Source organism: Sturnira hondurensis, unplaced genomic scaffold (assembly GCF_014824575.4).
Source record: "Sturnira hondurensis isolate 20B ecotype Veracruz unplaced genomic scaffold, ASM1482457v3 Scaffold0006413, whole genome shotgun sequence".
In the NCBI taxonomy this organism is placed as follows: Eukaryota; Metazoa; Chordata; class Mammalia; order Chiroptera; family Phyllostomidae; genus Sturnira; species Sturnira hondurensis.
Genome location: NW_028079044.1, coordinates 44,426,140 through 44,449,336, shown reverse-complemented (window position 1 = coordinate 44,449,336; position 23,197 = coordinate 44,426,140). Strand labels below are relative to the sequence as shown.

The 23,197-nt window shown below is 40.9% G+C and overlaps 1 long non-coding RNA gene across 1 annotated transcript in view; it reads left to right on the top strand.

Annotated features, from left to right (window-relative positions):
* Window positions 1–23,197, top strand: part of LOC118988673 (uncharacterized) — a 126,711-nt gene that overhangs the window by 77,624 nt on the left and 25,890 nt on the right. The window contains exon 3 of the long non-coding RNA XR_005066828.1: window positions 3,260–3,343. This is a non-coding gene — a long non-coding RNA (uncharacterized LOC118988673). The remainder of the gene's footprint in view (window positions 1–3,259; window positions 3,344–23,197) is intronic.

Genomic DNA, 23,197 nt, shown 5'->3' with positions numbered 1-23,197 from the left:
CCCACATTGACATCTTTTCCCATTTCCCCCCACCTTAACTTAACCTTCTGCCATTGTACCAATCCACAGTCCGTGATGAATAGCTTGACCCAGTAGTGCACACTTTCAGGTTCTTTGGCTTGGTGTGCAGAGGAAGTCTTACTCTCTGAATTGAAGTCTTACTCTCCATTGAAGAAGAGGCCACACACTTGCATTTTCTACCCCCCCCCATGCAAGCTCCCCCCTCCCCCCAATGCAAGCTCAAACTAAGCTAGGCTCCTTCAGTCACATGCATCTGGATGCCAATGTGGTTTGAAGGAGAGGGAAGAAAGTGACACACCAGATATACTACAAATGACAGGCAGCATTCTGAGGAGACAGTGGAGGACATCCTGGAGGCTTTGCTTCCTGTCCAGCATCGTCCATGAAAGATATGGCATCTGTGTCCACTGGTGGGAGCAGTCAGGTCTCAGTGGGAACAGTCATGGAGGGCCGTTGGAATATTTTCCACCTACATGGTCTCCAATCATTATTTTCTGATGTCCCCAGAGGTTGAGTAAGATACATGATACCCTTCAAGAATTTCTTAATTTCCTTAAGTTGACTGGAGCACGGAAATCCTGTTGTGTGTGCTCTAAACCCTGACTGATGCAGGTCTGGGATCACCACTTCTAACAATAAGGGTTCATTGAAGCGCCACCTATGTGCCAGGCATTGTTCTAGATTCTAGATCAGCATTACTGTCTGACACTGTGTAGAACAGACATGGGACCTGCCTAACTGAGCTTGTGTTCTCATAAAGAATTGAGCGGAAAAGTGTGTCTCTTTTCAGAGTCTGAGATTTCATGGGAATGAGGACTATAGCATACAAACCTTATACAGGTGGCACTTTGCTGTAGTAAGCTCAAAGATACATCATCTTTTGAAAAAGGGATATCAGAGCATATGAGGGTCGAGACACTTTGTGAATATGGCTCGGCGGAAGGGATTCATAGGGCCAGGTATGGGACAAGAGGCAAGGAGCCTCTTTGTAGGGCACGCCATCCTCTCAACACCTCTGTGTGTTCACCAACTCCAAGCTCTGAACCCCTTTGTTTACGGTTTTTATGAGGTTTCAGTTCAAAGACTCAACTGGTTGAATCACTAGCCATTGATTAATCCTCAAAGGTGGAAGATGGGGGTGAAAGTTCCAACCCTTTAATCAAGTCTTGATCTTTCTGGTGACCAGCCCCCATCTAGAAGCTGTCTAAAGTACCCAGCCACCAGCCATTAAGATACAAATGACACTCATCCCTCAGAGATTCCAAGAGTTTTAGGAGCTGTGTGTGCCAGAAACAGGGAACAAAGACCAAATATTTATTTGTTATTATTCTACAGTATTTTAATAGATCCACAAAGAAAAGGCTTTAGGAAATGCAGGAGTGAAAGCAATGAGGCGCCAGCCAGGAAGCTACTGGCATAATCCAGGCAGAGACAAACCTATAGTAGCTGGGCTACGGGGGTAGCAGTAAAACTATTCGAAGGGTCTCTGCTTGGGCAATCCTAGGAAGGGTGCCTACTAAGAACACAGAAGCGAAGGGTCCATTCCTTTCTTGGGAAGTCTAAATAGTTAGAAAATTCTTCTTTAAGCAATTTGACAAAACATATCTATATTCTTTGGTTAAAACATCCTACTCTGGCCTGGCTGGTGTGGCTCAGTGGATTGAGCACAGGCCTGTGAACCACACAATCACGGTTCGATTCCCAGTCAGGGCACATGCCTGGGTTGCAGGCCGGTTCCCAGCGGGGTACTCATGAGAGGCAACTGTTACCTAACAAGGGTCCGAGGGAGGGCAATACTTGGCCCACCCAGGGACGCCAAAAACTGCTTCAGAAAACAGGGGCCCCTCCCAAGGACAGTATACTAATATCTATTGGGCTCTTCTGTCCGCCGCCAATTGGAAAGACATCTCTCAATGCCAGAGATTTGTGAAAAGGAAACAAAATGTTTATTTAAGGCTATTCAGGTCTAATGCCTTCCTTAAAATATTAAAGTCTTTAAGGGTATACACCCACACACACACACACACACACACACACACACACAGTGCTCCCTTCTCCCACTGTCCCAACTCCGGGTACCGTAAATCAGGAAAAGAGCACACATCCGTTTTTCAGATCACTGGCACTGTGGGCTTTGTCGCCTGTCCAGGCAGGATCTCCAATTAATCCAAAGTCATGCAGCTCCTTCCACTGGCAAGAGTTCTTTGTACCAAGTTCCAGTCAAAGTCTCTCCTGCTTTCCAGGCCACTCAGCCAAAGGGAGCACCCCAAAGCCGTGTGGGCCTCTTCTACCAAAGCCACACTCCACCAAAAGCGCGTCTTTCTGCTTCACCTGGCCGCAGGGATCTCCATTCTGGCAAAGCTGCGTGATCTTCCCTTTCACCTGGCCAAGAGGGCATCTTCACTCTGCTAAAGCCACAAGGCTCTCCCGTAGGCACTATCTCAGAGAAGCAGCCCCCAATTCCATCCTGGGTAGCAGCCACTCACCTCTCCCTGGCCCAAAACTTGGCCACAGCCATTTAACATATCTATGAAACCAGTTAGAGGTTATAGATATGTTAAATGACCATTCCAGAGGTTAGCTGCAAAACTGTTGCTATGCAAAACAGCTCTCAATGGCCCTGCTCCATTCGTCCCTTCCCCCAACTGACACCTGAGGGGTTGGGGGGGACATCTTAATATTTCCTCCAATATTCCTGTACATTTTGAGTTCTGGACACCATTCCAAATCTTTTCTGGGCCCCCCCTTGGCTGCACCCTGTATCACAACCATACATTGATATTTCTCTCCTTCTCTCCTTCCTTTCCCCTCTAAAGATAAAATAAATAAAATCTTAAGAAAAAAAGAAATCCTACTCTAAATAATGTACTTTAAAGAAATATTTTAACAAAACAAAAGAAAAAGGGAATATGTAGACCTATTTATTGTGGTATTAATTTTGACAGGGAAAAACTTTAAAATCCGGTCATAGAAAAATGATAAATAATTACAGTATCATAACTCTGTGGGATTTAATGCGACATCTAAAAAATTAAAGTGTGAAGAAAAAGTTCATCCTAGAAATTGTGTGGAATATAAAGCAAAGAAGATGACTATAAAAGGTAGGTCGACTTGTATCCACTTTCTTAAAGTAGGTCAGAATGTGAGCAATGCTTGGAAAAAAACATGGCGAAGTAATTGATGTGCTAAAGGAGCTGAGAGTATTTTTCTTAAAAACCATTTTCTGTGGATTTTACAGGCTACTGGTTTTGATTTTGGCCTCTAAGAGATTTCCTGTTCCCTTGAGAGTGGTTCCAGACCAAGGAAATCAAATGGCTCTCTGGTAAGTAACACATAAACTTCCCCTATAAATTTAACCATACCCCTAAATGAATCAGAGGAAATTGCTCTTCTTTGGCATCATCAGTCTTTCTTTAGAACCCAAGGCCAAGGATGAAAAGGTACAACTATAAATCTGGAAACAAATCTTGAGGCCTTTATGTCAGTTTAATGTCTTGGAGCAAAGAATGCACTGGTTCAACACTTCTCTTTCCTTCTGTAACCCCCACTTCTTGACAGAGCAAAAGAGTCAGCTCACTAGGTGACCCCTCTCATTTTGCTCTAGTGCATGAGTAGCTCTAACTTTGCATAACTAGAATTTCAAAGAGAAGTCAGTGAGATCTGTTGAGTGTCTTGCCCCATGAAAATCTAAGTATAAGATCTCCTAAGGAACAACCAACGCTACTACTATAAAATGATAGAAAACAGAGAGAAGCCTACAACCCTGACGTTAAGGGCATATGACACAGGCCATTTTCAAACAGAATTGGAATGCTCTTTGGGGGAGGATGTTATTATAATAAAATCAAGAAGGGATTTGGTAAGATTTAATTTTATCACTTTTTTTCCAAATCCAAATGGCTTTATCAATTGCATGCCCTCCCTCTGTTTAACCTTGTAACACAAAGCAAGTATTTATCAAGCATACGGTGCTCTTAGAAACTGTTCTTTGAAATCAATGTGTTATCTTGTGGGCATAAGAGATTCACACCAGCCTGAATTAGAGACCACACCAACACATATGTAATGAAATCCTGGACTTAATGGTGACGTTACATGGTATAGGGGACAGAACTTCCTTCTGAATCACTAACTTGACTTTACATTACAATTCTACCAGGCACTATTAAGTGATCTTGGATGTGTCATTTTAATTTCTTTGAGCTTCTGTTACTTGTTTTAAAATAGAAATAACAACACTAATAATGGAGCCCCCTGCGTGTGAGAGAGTTGCCTCCTGCAGTGAAGTTCAGGTTTCAGAAGAATGTCTGGAATGAATGCCTGTGGTTTTGAGTTTCAGGCAGAGACAGTTGAATACAATTATAAAAGTAATTGGCATATCCTGAGGCCAAAATAGCTGCCCTTTTTGTAACAATGAGCGTAGAGGTAGAGGAACTGACAAAGGGCATATCCGACTCCTTTTGTCCCCACAAAGAAGCAGGGGACAGGAAGCGGTTTGGAGGAGCCTCTTGAGTTGGGCACCACCTGCAGGTGGTTACCTGTTGGCCAAGGATCGGTATAGGCTGATAGCATTCAGTATACACACAAGCTGGTGTCGTAGAACCGAGGTAATCCTTGTTCTCCTGGCTAAATGCTGGGGCCTCTCTCCACATGCAGACGGGACTACTCTACAAAACTTTACCGCATTTAAAATCTGAGTATTTATCAAAAAAAGTCACCCTTCCCAAAATGCAACAGTTGCATTTTTTAAAAGAGGAATAAGTGACAGTAAGCTAAGTGGCAAAGATCACTCACCAGGAAAATATGCCCATGAAAGCTGTAATGGTAGATAAAAACTGTAATCAAGTTTAGCACCATCACAATGAATGAAACAATTGCCCCTTTAAAACAATGGATATAAATGCTGGCTCAGCCTTAGCTCACTGGATGAACTGATGGTTCCCACAGCGGAAGATCCATTTCGGTTATCAAGCAACTGCAAAGCGACTGACTCTGACTGCAGGTGCTAGAGGAAAGTGAGGAGTTTCTGCAGGGCCTCTCTGAGACACATGAGGCAAGAACCCCACCTGCACCAGAGTCAGAGCCCTCCATGCCTCTTCCCATGGAGGGGACAGCCAACATGAGTCAAGTCAGACCAGGGATGACTCTCTTGAAGCCACCGTGATGATTTCTGCGTGTTCTAACATTCCTGGGACAATCATTGACCAAAATTCAACAGTACTCCCTGTGATAAAGCCCTTAATATGGAGACCTAAGTAAGACTTCTTGCCATGAACCTGAAGGTGACCTCCTGTGACCAGGGAGAACCCACAGCAGCCCACAGTTTGGTAGGTGTTTAGCACTGCGCCACCGCATAATAGGGACTGAATATTATTTGTAAGCTTAAAACAATGGTATAAAAGGTGGGGAGGGCTGGAGGTGTTGGGCTTGCGGGGGGGAGGCAGAAAACTGTACTTGAACAACAGTAAAAAAATTTTTTTTAATTTTAATTAAAAAGAAAATATCTTTTAAAAATGGTATAAAGTTTCAGTAATGCAAGATAAGTTCTCAAGTTCTTAGGAATGCTATAAGGAGAAACCTGAAAACATTCCTAAAGACACACACATACAGAAAACTAAAACCAAGGAAAAATATGATGTGTTCTCATTATAAATATAACATATCATAAATATATTCATTATTCCCACTTAATGTATAAATTTAATGCAATCCAGATAAAAATTTATAAATTTTACATTACCATACATTTCAAATAGGCACTCTGGCTCTCAAGTCTCTATGCAAAGACAGATTTTCAGTATATTCTAAAAATTAAAAGTAATGAAGTAGGAACTGCTCTAATCAGACACTGAAATATTTTATAAAAACTGCAAAAATTAAAATAGCATTATATTGCCACACGGGTTATAAAAACATTAGAACAAGATGGAGAACAGAATCGATGTGTATTAAACCCCAATACATATAAGTGATACAGGTGGCTTTACATACAAGTTGAGAAAACATGGATTCAACTGAGTAGCTATGTGGTGAAAAAAGCAAAATTATATTTAATTCCAATGTAGTTATTCACAAAAAAGTAGGCTTTAGATAGAAAAAAATATCAAAATATAATATTATACAATCATAAGAGTTCTAGAGGAAAATAATTTTGAAATTTTAGAGGTAATTTTTAAAAATAATTTCTGCATTTTAAAGGTAAATATTTTTCTAAGTAAGGCATAAATCCCAGAGGCCATACAGGGAAACAATTGATCATTTTTATTAATATTTTAAAAATATATCATGAAAAGGAAAAAGATGCTTTGAGAAATGAAATTATAACTGGCACTCAACCATTAAAAATTGTATGCATGTTCTCATATAGTGAGATAGGCAGACATCCCTGTATGATTAACACCACTCCCTAATTATCAGACTGACAAAAAGTCAAGAAAACACTTAATAACACAATAGTTTGACAAGGACATTTGCGGTGGGATTATAAATTTATATATACTCTACGAAGAGCCACTTGGAAATATCCATTACACATAAAAACATACATCTAGCAATTCCACTCCTTGAAATTTATCCTACAGGTATTCTTGCACTTGAAAAAAAAGTGATATATGTATACTGCAGAATTATTTGTTGTAGCAAAAGTTAGGCAGTGACCTAAAATCCCATCAGTAGAGAATTTGTTAAATAAATTATTGTGCAGCTAATAGCAATGAAATAATTTACAGCCACCAGGCGAATGAAAAGTTACTCTACATACAAATAGGGAGTAAATCTTCAAGATATATTGTTAAGCAATAAAAGCAATGTATAATGTGTGTACAGTAATGTAGTATGAATCCATCTGTGTGTGGGTGTGTGTGGGTGTTTGCATATGCATTTGAAACCTCATGGACTATTTCAGGAGAACTACAGAAGAAACTAGTAATAGTATTTATCTCTGGAGAGTGGAAACGGGTGTCCAGGGGACAGAAATAGGAAAAAAAAGCTGCTTCCTGCCCCCTCCCCCCTTTGATTCTGCTAAATTTTGCATTGTCTGGTCAAAAAAAAATTGATTTCTTAAACTATTGCCTCAGGAAATTGGGACTAGATCAAGGACAGGGGAATGGCAGTTTTTGTTATTTTTTGTTGTTGTTGTTTTTTTTTTACTGTAAGCTCATTTCTGTATTGTTTGACTTAACGTGTGTTATTTTTATGTTGCTTTAAAATTAAGCATAAAAATCATTTTAAATATTCTGTTCTATTTAAAATACTCTATCCCACTATTCAGCTGTTTGTGCCAAGTTTAAGAGTAGCAAATATGTCACTGTAGCTAAAATAGTGACAAATGTTCAGCATATTGTGGGAACACAAAAGAGAGATCAATTAATTCTGGGGTTAGATGGATTGGTTACCAGGAAACTCAAGGATGGGACGTTCAGGTTAAGGGGCCCAGAATGTATATTAAGTTCACCAGGCAGATACCTGTGCAAAACCCTTGAGGCATAAGGACGCACCCCTGTAGGAACCCTTGTGGGATGCAGCACAAGCAAAAGCATTAAGATGCACGGAGCATGTCGCTTTGAAGAGCCACATGTGATCTGGTGGGGTGGGAGGGAAGGAATGACACCTAGGAGAATAGCTGGCCGCCAGCTGGAAAGGAGAGGGGGAGTTGGGGGGAATACCGCAAAGGGCCTTAAGTAAGGAATATTGACCTTGTTCAATACCTCAGTGGATCCTAAACTAAAGTGTCATTCAAATTAAAAGGGGGGACTTTGTAAAAATACAAACCCCAAGCCCTTCCCACATACCACTTATTTCTGACTTTCTGGTGCAAAGACCTGGGAATCTGTAATTCACAACTGAAGTCCCCCTGCCTCAGCCGTAGACAAAGGAGAATCATCAGATTCCCCCTTATGGTGTTTAGGAGCACTGTTCTGGGTGCAAGGGGAGAGAGACGGAGCCAAATGCACCATTAGGAGGTGATTAAGAATTAATCGTACATACGGTCTCACTTCTTATACCTGTCAGGCTGGGAATTAAGATCTCTGTCTAAGTACTTGAAATTCTGAACACATTCTGGCCTGGGCATGCTGAAGATAGGACAGCAGAGACAAGGAAGGGCTGCTGTTTAATCTCCTACCTTTGTTTTCCCCAGTCGCTCCCTCCAAACATTCTCATTATGTTCATGCGGTGAATACCTAGTCAGGAAGATCCAGCATATTTATTAAGGTTTTCCCTTAGAAGCAAGGATTCTTTCCCTGTCTGTTATTAAAACAGCAATAACCACAACCCATAACCAGTCCATGTCCTGGGCAGCAAGTTTTGTGTGACCTGGACAGCAGATTCAATTGCTGTCCTCAGGTCCCAGGCTGATGCTAATTGCACAAGTGATGTTTGCCCCAAACTGGTGCTGATGAATTCCTCCAGAATTCTCCTTCCACTAACGTTTTGCTTCGTTTATGTAACACATCTGCTGCACAGAGATATGAGGATACGTTAGACACAGGTCCTGTCCTCAAGGATGTCACCCTTCCCTAGTGATGAATACATCTGCTGTGATTTCTTCATCCTGCCCTGATCCTAGCAAGGAAGAGCCACCTCAGAGTAGCAACAATCCAAAGGGCAGGTCTTCAGTAGGATAATCCCGGCTGATTTTAGTCTGGACCTAAACACAGAATATTGAATTTGAAAAGAAGTTGTTTTTTTTAAAGATTTTATTTATTTATCTTTAGAGAGGAAGGGAAAGAGAGAAGGAGAGAAATGTCAATGTATGGTTGCCTCTCATGAGTCCCCTGCTGGGAACTGGCCTGCAACCCAGGCATGTGCCCTGACTGGGAATCGGACCACGATCCTGTGGTTCACAGGCCCCACAGGCCCACGCTCAATCCACTGAGCTACACTAGCCAGGGATGAAGAAGTTTTAAATCATTTCATCCAACCTCCTCAATCTATAAATGACAAAATGAAGATGCAGAACAATGCATTGGTTTGTTTAAAGTTACACAGGAGGCNTTTAGAGAGGAAGGGAAAGAGAGAAGGAGAGAAATGTCAATGTATGGTTGCCTCTCATGAGTCCCCTGCTGGGAACTGGCCTGCAACCCAGGCATGTGCCCTGACTGGGAATCGAACCGCGATCCTGTGGTTCACAGGCCCCACAGGCTCACGCTCAATCCACTGAGCTACACCAGCCAGGGATCAAGAAGTTTTAAATCATTTCATCCAGCCTCCTCAATCTATAAATGACAAAATGAAGATGCAGAACAATGCATTGGTTTGTTTAAAGTTACACAGGAGGCAAAGGGTAAACCTCAAGGTGAATTCAAGCAGCCTGACTTGCATCCCAAATCTTGTAGATGGGGCAGCTACAATTTCATGTCCCCACGCTATAACCAACCTGCCTGAGTGGAGTGGGAGCAATGGTAAGCATTTGAGTCACTTCCTCTCTTGAGGAAGGTGAGACAATTTGAGAACTTTAAAGTTACTGGGACGGGATATATTGACACCCAAGAGGGATATTATGACTTAAATTTATTCCTGTGAATGTTAAATCATGCAGATTAAGTCCAAGATTTTTGACTTGATTATTGCCAATTACCTCACCCAAGACACATAATAGTGAATGTGGTTAATTGTGCTTGTTCTCATCTATGCTATCTCCAAACCTACAGTTTACCCATATTCCCTTATTTCCTTCTCAAGTTCGGATCTCAAGGAAGAAGCAGGGATGACAAATACACAGCATGCATGCTACCTCTGTCCTGGCCACTGCACTTGGCAGACAGCATTAATCAATCATAGCACTCTTTCACTATATTGTATAGAGACCTTAGAATCATTCCCCCACGCAACTCTAGACAATGGCTGTCAATCTACCTAGGATGACAGATGAGTGCATGCATCTGCTCACTTGCCTTCCTACACCAAAACTGAAAATAGAATTGCTTTAAGGATAGAGGAGAGGAGAAAAAGCAAGAGGAGTGTTCTATTGGGTAACACAAAACAACGGGCTGTAGCATTGCTCAGATCAGTTCAGAATGCTTCAATACATGTTTATTGAGTGGCAGCCCCACACTGGATGAAGGGTATACGGATATGAACAGTCAGATTTCCATCTTCAAGAGTTTCCACAGCAGAGTGAGAACAGTTTCTATAAACAGGTAATTTGTAAACAATATAGTAATGACTATAACTGAATAAGTTCCATGCCTTCAGGTAGGGATCGTGACTATATTTTTCACAGTTCTCTACACAGCGCCCAACATCATATCTGGCACAGACTAGGAACTCAATAGTATTTGCTAAATGGCCACGGAAGGGATTAGAGTACCTAATTTTTCTGGAATAAATGGGCAAAAGCCTTAAGGAACAAGTCAAACTTTTTATGAATGTTAAGAAATCAGTATAAATTTTCCAGATGAAGAACTTAAAGAGAGCTCTTATTTATAATTTCGCTCTAATATTATGATGAAAAACAAAATAAGCCATTTGTGCTTTATTTGTTCATAGATGACAATCACTCACTTCCCAAATGATTTCAGAGAGTGCTTAATGAATATACAATATAGTGAAAGGCATAACTGTTTTCATCAAAGCTGTTGTAATCTATCTTTATTTGCAATAGATACCCTAGAAACCCCCAATTCAAGAGCGCTCAAAGATCTCACCTGGGTACATGCTCACAGAGTGATATTTTATCTGGTTTCTTTTGTGGAGCGCTAATGAAAATCAGTTAGGGTGACATGTCATTTACTAGCTTGGTTTTCCTAGAGCATAACAAAGAGAGGGAAGAAAAGATTGAAGGGTAATAATGTGCTACTTGTTTTTACTCCTGAAATTGAGGATGTCTGTCTGTAATGGATGAGCAACTGAAATTTCAAAGCACCTGCTTCAAGCATAACTAAACGCCTTCCATCAAGCTGCGGTATTAGAGATTTGATTAACATGATCTCTTCGATTGTGCTTGAGAGAATTCACTCCCCATGCTTTTCGTGAAGAATACCTTCGCTCCTATTTACCTTTGAATTTTGATAAGCCTTTGATAGCCCATGCCCCACTCTCTTGGGCTTAATGATATACTCTTTTGTGTGATGTATTGTTTATGTGTGTGCTAAGTTGTGTGTCTCCAGCAAGCTTGTCGGTCCAAGGCAAAGAGATCCGGTCTCCTACTTCCTTTATATTACACGTAAAAGGAAGGAGAGAGGACAAAGGGAATAAAGAAGAAGAGAAGGGAAGGAAGGAAAACAAGGAGAAAGGGGGGAAAAGAAGGAAGAAGAGTGAGACAGGCACATATTGAGCATCCATTATCTTCCCTGTGAGGGGCTATGTGCTTTTATAGGACATATGCCACTCAGTCCTTTTACGAATATGGAAAAGTTGCCCTGGCTGGTGTAGCTCAGTGGATTGAGCGCGAGCCTGCGAACCACACGATCGCGGTTCAATTCCCGGTCAAGGGCACATGCCTGGGTTGCGTGCAGGTCAGTTCCTGGGTCCCGGCAGGGGACGCACGAGAGGCAACCATACATTGATATTTCTCTCCCTCTCTCCTTCCCTTCCCCTCTAAAGATAAATAAATAAAATCTTTTAAAAAAAGAATATGGAAAAATAAGCTCCTCTTTTCTCTTTGGAGATGAGAGCCCTGAACACAAATTGGTCACCAGCTGAATGGCAGAAGCAGAAGGGAAATCCAGGTCTGTTCTTCCTGCGCGCTCCTTCCGAAGGCAGTCGCCCTGTGCGAGCCCTGGCCAGGCGACGGTGGGGGGCAGGCGCGCTTTATACCGTGAGACTCTGGCTTTCCCCCATCCCGCAGGCACCAGTGACTGATGTCAGCATCTGAGGTGTGGCCATATGCTGTATGAAAAGATTAAGCCATTCAGATTATTTTTATTATTTGACCTCAAAAATACGTTAGTTAAATGTGAGACATAAAATAAAATTTAAAAACGAAGACATTTCCTGTCAGGCCTCAGAGAGGAATATATTTACAAAACATGTAACCCACAAAGGACTTACATATATAAGGGTGAGGCAAAAGTTAGGTTTACAATTCTTCGCATGGGAAATAATACAATAATTCATGAACAATAATACAAGGGTACTCTCTGTGTTCCATGTATTCACAGTTGTAAACCTGCTTTTTCCCTATCATATATATATATATATAAGAAAAAACAGACAATATGACAGATAGTGAAAATATTTGAATGGATACTTCACAAGAGAATATATACTACACAGAGTGGCCATGGAATGTGTCCTCCAAACTGTGACACTTTGCAAGGTGAAAGGGAGCCCTACTCCAAACTGTCCCAGACCAACGGGAGTAAGCCAGGACTGACCTAACAGGAGAACTACATTCGTATGGTAATGATTTTTGCACAAAATTGAAAGCCCCCTTCGGATCTCTTTTGGTGAGCAAAAATGCATAGTAATGGAGGCCTTTTGCAAAAGCGAAGTCGTGTAACTTTCAGAAAGTAGCAGACACCCACATCGACATTCGGATGATATGATCAAGACTGGCATAAATTTCGTCTTCCTGCTTCACAGTTTCATGTATAGAAAATTTGTTCTTACTGTAGATCTTAGCCACCTTAGCGTACTTTTGTTTTCATTTAAGTCAAGAACTTTCATCTTTTCACTTAAAGGAAGCACTTTATGATTTCTCTTTGGCATATCCGAATTGCCAGAATCACCACTCTTGATTTAGGGGAAGTTATTAAGTCACATAAGGGTGACTTGAACACAAGCACTGTGATACTGTGACAGTTGGTTGGATAATGAAGACAGCTACTAAGTGACGAACAGGCAGGTAGCATCTACAGTGAGGATACACTGGACGAGGGGTGATTTCCGTCCTGGGCAGGAAAGAGTGGGAATCCCCAGATTTCATCCTGTTACTTGGAGAAATGTTCAATTTAAAACATATAAATTGTTTATTTCTAGAATTTTTCTCTAACATTTTTGGACTGTAATTGACAGCAAATAACCGAAACTGTGGAAAACAAAACCACAGATAAGGGGGACTATTGTAGTTAGTTATTTCTCCAGGAGGCATGAGAAGAAGCTACATACAAAGAACTATCAGGTTGAGCCCCGAAGAACGCTCTCTAGTTTATTTGGAGACAAGGAAAAACATCCCAAGGCAAAGAGAACACCATGGGAGAAATTAGGGGCATGTATGTGTGTGCATAATTTGTTCACACTTCTTGGTTGCAACCCAATCAATAAAAAGTGGAAAAATGTGGGTAATATATGTTACCAGATAAATCAAAGTAGTTGAGGATTAAGTACCCTGGCTTATTGATTTTCAGAGGTGGTCTTCACACTGAGTTTCATAGAGCCCTAAGAGCAACCACCACATAAACCACCCTGGAGTGAAAGAAGGAAGGAAAGCAGACCCCTGGTTTAACGAGAACAGCTCCTTTCTCATCTGTCTTCTGAATTGGAGTTTTCTGTGAGATCTTACTGAGAAAGTCATTTTCCATATAAGTGGGAAGTTACTCTACTTTTTTATAAGTAAGATTTGTAAACAACTGATCTATAAAGTACACATTTACAGAGTAATTATACAGCCATTCACTACACTTTGTGTAGACAAAATTTAATAGCAGTAAGTAAAAAAAAACACTCTACTGACTTTTATTCCTTTGAAATTATAAGCCACCTTGACATCCCTAGTCTATAGCAAAGTAATACCTACTTGTGATTTTTAAAAGAGAAGAAAGACGTCTGTCACAATGGTGTCACAGATGAAGGAGCTAGTCAGTGTGCTAATTTTGGTTACCTCCCCTCACTCTCATATCCTGTACTGTGTGGGGTTTGGGGGTATTCTTTGCACTGGGAACCATGGGGCCCTTTAAACGTGTCTCTTGGTTGCCATGCTGCTTTGGTGGCTGGGGTGAGAAATAAAACATGATCTCATACTCTTCTCTCAGATTTCCCCATGTAGTCACGGCTCATGACTTCATTTGCATGCACTCACATTCTTTATTTCATTTATGAAATAAGTCACAAGATTTTGTAGGCCCACTTCCTGTGATAACACAGAGGCTGCCCATGCGATTTCCAGATAGTGTGTATCTTCCATTGATTCATTTCCTTTGTCTTTCCCGTCAGCTCTCCTGATGTCACTGTTCCTTTTTTAGCAAAGCAATTTTATAAGTTCTTGAAGTAATAGATGTCTGTGTATATATAATTAAAATTGACTAGCTACATATATGTGTACATATATTATTACATTATATAGACACATATATAATTATATATATAATTTCACTATATCACCTGTAAATAAAATTAGTCAATTTCCCTTCTCTTGCTTACTAGTTGGCTTCCTCAACTGTAAAATAGGAATAATTGTGCCCTGGCTGGCTCAGTGGGTTGAGTGCCAGCCTTCAAACCAAGGGGTCACCAATTCAATTCCCAGTCAGTGCACATGCCTGGATTGTGGGTCAGGTCATGTCCCTGGTGTGGGGCACGTAAGAGGCAACCACACATTGATGTTTCTCTCCCTCTTTTTCTCCCTCCCTTTCCCTCTGTCTAGAATAAATGAATGAAATCTTTTTTTAAAAAAAATAAATAAAATATAATAGGAATCGTTGTATCTAAATTTGACAGGTTTGTATAAAGATGCATCGTATTTGTATAATAGGCTAGCATGCTATAATTGATCTTCATGCCCTGCCATTGTTCTTCTATGGCTTTAACCATAAACTGAGAAATTAATTTTAATTAACTGTGATTAGAACTGTCATATCCAGGTGAGTACTGTTTTTCCATGTGACTACCCTAGGAACCTGAAATTTATTCCAACAATCTTTGTTCAACAAAAACGTATTGGCTACCCCTATCTGTAAGGGAGGCACTGAGTTTGGGAGTGAAATTGAATTATACAAAATCTATGCTTTCTTGCAATTTAAGGGAGACAAAGATCAATCAAAAAGTCACATCATTAAATGTATAATTACAATCATAGAACAAGTTTTGACTGAGAGGAAACATTCCCACGAGGGCTTATGTAAAGGAGCTGACCCAGCCTGGAAGGGTCAGGGAAGGGCCTCTGAGTGGGAATCTGAAGGATGAGTAGAAGTTAAGAAGGCACACTGGGTTGGAGGAGGACTAGAAAGAAAAGACATCAACAAGAAAAACTCACAGACATGGGGGATAGGAAGAACTAAAGAAAGGCCTTGAGTTAGGAGCACAGGTGGAGGGAGGAGAGTGGAATGAGACTATTGGCCAATAGCGACCCATCAGAGCGCCCTCTTTGGAGACTAACTATCTGGTTTCGCTCTAGCCTACGCTGATCCACAGCTTTCCCACATGCAAGGGAAACTCCCCTAAACATGGCTGCACCAGTGTTTTCTATCTCACATACTTCTCTGCCATGTGACCTTGAGACTCCCCCATGAAGAAGGAGACTATATTTCCCTATGCCCTTGAATTTGAGAGAGCCTATGGCAGCTTTCACCAACAGGATATGGTGGAAATGATGCTCTGCCAGTCTCATATGTAAATTTACCTGTCCTGGGAGCTTCTTCTTTCTACCATCTCAGAAGCTAACTATCACCCAAGAAGTATGACTACCTTGAATCCACTATGCGGTAAAAAGTACAAGACAAGATGTGATGTAGGAACAGAAAAAGGCCAAAAAACACCAAGACACCAGACGTGCAAGTAGAAAGACATCATGGGCATCTGGCCCAGCTGATTCTTCTGATGGCCCCAGCCCCAGCTGCCACCGCGTGAGAGGTCCCAAGTAAGAACCACCCAGCTGAGCCCAGGCTACCCCTAGCACTCTGACATGTAATAATAAATTGTGGTTTTAAGTCCCTACATTCTAGAGTGGTTCGTTAGCAATATGAGATAACTGAGAATGCTAGCTATGTGATCTTGGGAGAGCCACCTAATCTACCTGAGCCTCAGTTTCCCCAGATGTCACAGAAGAGACACAAAAGACATATTCATTCCTTTACTATCTTTTTTCAAGGCTGTGGCAGCGATTTTATATTTGTTTTTCCATTCTCATGCAACATCTTTAGAGGGAGGATGTGCTTCCTCTTGATCTAATGGGGATGTAAGAAAGCAGAGGCATGCATTATTGATGTACCGAACACTTCACCTCTTCTTCGCTAACATTAACTTGAGTATCCCTTGCATTGTCACTTCTATAAAAAGATGAGAGACCAGCTGTCTGAGCTCCACCTTACCTCTTTCATCCTAATGGAAATCTCAGAAAGAAAAACACATTGCATTCAGACACCTTCCCTGGAAGCCGGGGCCTTTCAAGCCCCTGTCTTTTGCATATTTGTCTGCTGTTAAAAGGGGTAACTTCTTCCAAACCATTGTCAGTGTGAGTGCCAAAAATGCCTTCTTAGGACTATGACCATTATAGGTACCTAGTATTCAATGAATCTTAAATGATGCAGAAAAGGAGGATGCTTTGCATCATTTTTATTGGGAAACTGTATTTCAAAACTTCTATTTTCAAAGGATGTTCACAGAAAATACCACAACATAGTCATGAGGCTGCTTGGTTAAAAATGTAGATTCCAGACACTAATTGAATCAGAATCTCTTGGAGAGGAAGCTGGGAATTTGTATATTTAACAAGCACCCACAGTGATTATTAACAGCATTAAAATTCAAATTCAAGAACCACACTCTAAATTCTCAAGTTTAATTTGGAAACTATTAAATGGTTTAAGATTGTGAACAAAAGATCCAGGAAATTTTTTAAAACTCTGGTGCCTTGCATACTTCTTTACAGAATGAATTATGTCTGTGGACTTCTTCTACCCCTAAGGATATAAACACTACAGATGGTTCACTGATTTTTTTAATCTGTTTTTCCTTAATGTGCCTAAATGTAAAACAAAAATGAGAATATTTTAATTTCTAAGGCTTCAGTAAAAGTGTTTATTTAAATGCATGGAACATATTAATGGTAAAGTGTGGTTGGTTCTTTCCCAGAATAAAGATAACTCCCTAGAGTTGACCAGGTTCTCTAAATAAAGGAGCACAGGATTTAGAGGATGACCTTGGGCAAATCAATTAACTTCTCTGACCCCCATTTATCTCATCTAAGAGGATTTCTATGAGGATTACATGAGGTCATCATATTGCACAACTTGACATTGAAGTCTCTGTGCTGTTCACAATTTGAACATCTATACATAGAAGTCCTATGAGTGAGTGAGGCAATGTATATGAAGGCTTGCCATATACTGTAGGGATGCTAGTATGAGATGGTGATGGGATGAAAAAATTAAAGCTTGATTTGGGTCTATAAAACAAGTACCTGAGAAAGAGATTGTGTAGATATAAAATTTGAAGCTGTTGCTCAGTAAGATAGCTGCTTAGCCCGGAAACATATGCACATGTGTGCACATGTAGCCACCCACAAACATGCAGGAATACACATTGCAGTTCCCTACCCATACTTTAAATGCATTCTCTTTCCTTCTCGAAAATCCCTTGATTTTTGGACAGACCTACTATTCCTTCAGTCTCTGGACATGAGGTCTGTGTAGGGCTCCACATTCAGCTATGAGGATGAAAAGCACAACCCATGCTTTAGCCAAGCATCTCACCTTGGGAGAAGAGAAGGAGTACACACCCCAAACTGGACCAGCCGGTCAGTTGCAGACTTGTACAGGCACTCCTGGAAGGGCCCTGGATTTCCTCTGCTGGACTGGAACTGAGATGGGGTGAGGCAGGGGCTGTTACTGCCACTTGATAGTAGGAAGGGTGAGCCTGGAGCTGCTCAGACAGGGGGGAATCACTTGGAGTTTGAGGACTGGATCCTCCTATGCCTGAAACAGAATTTTCAGCTATATATATTGGTCAGTTCTTCTTCATGTTTTTGTTTTGGTCAGTTTCAGTTGTTTTGCTATTGTTTGAAAGTCACAAAATGAATACTACACACAGCAACAACTTCCACTGTTTGGCTATTTACTCTGTCTGTTGCTTGCCTATCTGCGAGTTTTAATAGCTTTGAGACATCAAATTTAACTATGGTGAATATATAATTTATCACTCATAGCAGGACACTTTGAAGAGTGAAAGGGGTACGATTGATACTAATGTCAGGACAAAAGCATAGTCCAAGGCAAACTGGGACATGTGACCATTCTAATTATGACCAAATGGTCAGACTGTTGATAGTTTGAAACTATAACCAGAGTCCATTTTTTAAAGTGATTTGCTCTATAAGGCTCACCACTGTATTCCTAATACTTAGAACAACATTCAGCACAGAACAATACTCATTTAATTAATAAATAAATTTGAACATTTCAGTGTATTTATTTGAACAAATAAATTTGAACAAAAACATTTCAGTGTACTTATTCATGTATGCTAACAAACACTTGAGTGCATTTTCTATGCCAAGCATTGTTCTAGGCACAGATGGCACAGATCTGAGTGAGGGAAATAAGGTCCCTCCCCTCCTGGAGTGGTTATTCTTGGGGAAAGGGACCAAACGATACACAAGCAAGCAAAGGAGTACTTTCTGGTAAGGGTACATGCTGGGGGAGAAATGAAACAATGGCATCTGAAGAGAGAGCGCCATTTGCCTGCAAAATGATCAGGAATTATCTCTCTGAAAAGTTGAGTCTCTGAAAATGTGCACTGAAATAGAGCCAACCAGGCCAAGAGTGAGGGGGCTCCCTAGGGCCAAGAGCAGTTCTCCATCTGCTCCTATGCACCGCTGCCCAGCTCACAGCGTGCCCCACATGGTCACACAGGGCTGGGGACTCCAACTGCTGCCAGTGGATTGACCTTGAGGGGGTGCCAAACTGGTGCTATCAGCATCTCAGGACAGGAGAGATTAGAGCATTCTGGGATTCAGGGTGGCACAGGGAGGGGCTTCGTGGAGCAGGAAATGAGATTTAGGGTTACCGAGTAGAGCAGTGGCCCAAGGCTTTCCAATCAGGCTCTGAGATCAGGTTCTGGCTTTGAATATTGGCTCTTCTGCTTATCAGCTTTGTGACCTTGAGCATATAATCCCTGTGGAATTCACTATTTCATCTGTAAGACTGAGATAATAATAATAGTATCCCAGTATGTACTCAGGGTTTAGCACAGCATCTGAGAAACAGTAAGTGATCAGTAAATATTAGCTATTATTACAGAATAGTAAGAGACAGTAACAACTTAAACAGGTTTGCCAGCATTTCCCCTCAGGAATCTCATTGTATATTCAGTCACGGGAATTCTCAAACATACTCGGACCAAATGCCAGGCTCCTGATGGAGATGCTCTGCCATCCAACAAAATAATGGCCATTTTTCCTAATGAACAGGGAAAAGAAATCCGTTTAAGATCGCATTTTTTCCAACTTCAAGTTTTCTTCCCAGCTATATTTTTCTTAATCTTTGGACACCTGCTACCTAGAGTACTGGCAGATGAGAAAACAAGAGAACAAGCCGCAGACAAATATTACCAGGAAAAACACAGGAACAGCTGATGGTGTTTAGACCAACAGCTTGCTCTTTTCACGGACATGTGTGCTCAGGTTGTGGTTCATCCATGATACGCAGACGGTCAGATCATCTGGAAGTAAAACCATTTCTATTGCATATCCCCCAGTTAAACATATCGGTATTTTATGACGTGCTTTCAAAGAGTGCCATGTCTTCCAGATGCTCGTTCTCCTAAAGAAGTTTGAGAATCACTCTACAGAAAGTTATTAATTTACCCCCCCCCACTCTGCTAAGAGCTGGGAAGTTGAATATGGCAAAGATGTAAGATGCTGCACCATCACCACTCCCCCTCCCCCCCAAAAGTAAGAGGAGACTAGGATACAGTTATCTCCTTGAAGAAGAAAGTGAAACCCAGGAGATGGTTGGCAGTGATTTGTCCACAGTCACTCAAAGACACGAAAACCAAGAATGACACCTCAGGGACCAATATTTCACACAGGTCTCTGCTGTGTGCCTAAAAATTACTGAGCCTCCTACCAGCAATGATAATAAGCAATGTGATTTAAGAAGTCTGACTGCAACATATTTTAAGGTTCCTAGGCCCAGAGGCATAGTAACAAAAAGGTTTCAAAGGGTCTGTCTGTCGGCAGGCAGACAGTGTCCAGTTCTTTTAATGGATGATACCTGGGTGGCCACAAATCTCCTCTGCACCCTGCACATCCATCCAGGCCACTGAGTTTGTTTACTCTAGAAAGTTCTCTCATCAGTTGTGACTAGTGCCCTGCTCAGAGGCTACTTATTCCATGAAGTCTTTGATTGGATCTCTCCCCACTCCAAACATCTTTAGTGCTGGCGTGTACCTGTTTCCTAGTAAGATCCACACGAGAAATACCTCGATATGCCTGCATCCATTTTTTGTTGCTGCCCTAACAAATTACCGCAAATTGAATGGTTTAAAACAACACATTTCTATTATCTTACAGTTCTAGAAGTCAGAAATTCAAAATGGGTCTCACTGGGTTAAAATCGAGGTGTTTCTTTCTGGATGCTCCAGGGAAATTTCTTTCTTTTTTTTTTTTTAACTTTTCCATCTTCTAGAGACTGCCATCACTCCTTGGCTAATGGATCCCTCCCTTCATCTTCTAAACTAGCCTCAGAGCATCCCTCTGAGCCTGCCTCCGTCATCACATCTCCTTTTCTGTTCACAGCTGTAAAATAGTCTCTACTTGGTTATATCAGGCCCACCAGGATAATCTGGGGCAATCTTTCAATCTTAACGCCACTAATCTAATCACACTTGCAACGTCCCTCTGCCGTGTAAGGTAACATTGTCACCGGCTTCAAGAATTGGGATACAAACATCTTGGAGCAGATTATTCATCCTACTCACAGTCTGCCTTTGGCTCAAAAGATGGTCCCACATGCGGAATATATTCACCCCACTCAAGTTCCCCTAAAATCTCAACCCACTACAGGATCAATTCAAAATTCAAAATCTTATATAAATCAGATCGGCTCAAAAGTCCCAAATTTCAGTATCTAAATCATCTAAATCAGTAAAGGGAAAGCTCTGGGTATAATCCATCCTGAGCTACAACTCCTCGCCATTGGTGGGCCTGTGAAACTCAAGGAGCAAATTATCTGCTCCCAAATGCAATGCTGGAAAGATATAAAATGACAGTTATAGACATTTCCGTTCAAAAAGGGAAGAAAGTGGATGGGAAAAAGGAGTCAAGCAATTTTGAAATGCAGCCAGGAAAATTCCATCAGGTTTTGAGGCAGGTGAATAATCCTCTGAGGAGTGTGGCTCCACCCTCTGGACTCATGGCTCCGCCCTCTGGGCTGGAGGTTTCATCCCTTGAGTTATTCTTAATTGTTTATTAAAAGTAGTGTTTACTTGTTTGCTTGCTGCCAGTAAAAAGTTGAAGGCTGACAGCTTTCTTTGATTTAGCACTCCCCTTCAATCTAAGCTAACAATGATTCTTTTTTTATTAAAAGTTTTTAACAAAACTTAGAGTGATATGCCATTTTAATGAAGAGTATAAATAAATAGTTTTTAAATAAGAAATGTATTTTTTTCTCTCTTGGTAAAGTTTAATTTCTTAAGTCCTTTTTCTTTTTTATTTTTCAATTACAGTTTACTTTCAATATTATTTTGTATTGAAAATAATTATCAGGTAGCCCTGGCTGGTGTAGCTCAGTGGATTGAGTGCGGGCCTGCAAACCACACAATCGCAGTTCGATTCCCAGTCAGGGCACATGCCTGGGTTGCAGGCCAGTTCCGGGCAGGGGACTCATGAGAAGCAACCATACATTGATATTTCTCTCCTTCTCTCCTTCCCTTCCTCTCTAAAGATAAATAAATAAAATCTTTTTTAAAAAAAGAAAATAATTATCAGGTATATAGCATAGTGGTTAGACCGTCATATACTTTACAAAATGTTCCCCCTGACACCATACACAGTTATTACAATATTACTGACTATATTTCCTATGCCATACTTTACATCCAATTTGTACTTCTCAATACCTTCATTTCTGGGTGAAAGAGGCAACAGTGTTTCTCATGGTATAAAATTCTCAAGAACTTTGTAGGCCTCCTGTATATGTCATGGGATTCACACATGAGTCTCATCTGTTTTCAGGGTCTTCAAAACCTACCCAAGGTTGAATTCTGTCCTTCTACCCTGACAGAAACAGATTCAGTGCAGGGATGAGGCTCATGATCCCCTTAGGAGCATCACCCTGGTTCAACTCTCTCACTTTCCTTTGAGCTACTTTGGCATATGTATTAAGACACAGGAGAAAACCTATTCTTATACCACTCTGTATTCATCACTTTGCTATTATTTATGATATTAAAATCTATGCTTCATGAGTCCCTGGGGCTCTTTGATTTTGATACTCAAATCCAGAATTTTAACCTATAAAAAAAAAAACACTGCTCTCTCCAAAAGTGTGGCTCCTGAGACTAAAAGCCTTGATTCTGAGTGCCTGAAAGTTCATTCAGCTACTCATCTGACTTCGTCATTCACATTAGTGTATTTAGACAGTTCTCACTGACTCCTGTGTGTGGAAGGATGATGCCGGACAAGGAGAGCCCAGCAAACAGGGCATTACATCTGTTAACCAGATTATACACTGAACTAAGTCATGTGATTTCAATTCTGTTGGTAATTCTGAAGGTGGGAAGTAATATTGCCATTTTACCATTGAAGCAATAGATACACAAAACATGGGCACCTGCCCAAGTCGCCCCACTTAATGAACTGGTTGCATGTGTACTCAACATTGAGTTTGTCTAAATGGAACTGGAACTAGCAATTCTTACAAATGTCCAAGCCAGATAATTCCTGCCAACTCTTTATTTTCCACATTTCTCAAATAAAAATACGGTTCATAGTCCCTCATCCACAATTCAAGAATCCAAAAAACTTTGAAACCTAAATGTGTTGGTATTGTTGTTTGGTGCCAAAATAAGACCTGAACTGACATTCAAGGCCAGTTTTTTCTCATTGCTTCTATCAGTCACATGGGCCTCCACTGAGAGCTAGTATTTTTTGTTAAATTTTTGGTTGGGTTTTTTGTGGCTTTTAACTGCACTCTGAAACTTAAAAAAATAAAGGTAAAGAAGTGTCAATTAATAATAAAGAGAAGTGTTATTTTTATCCATAGCAAAGAAAGGGAAATGAGTACAGAAATTATGGTGTTTCTGTGAGATCACTTACCATAGACTATACCGTGGGAACCACCACCATGTGCAATTTACTGAA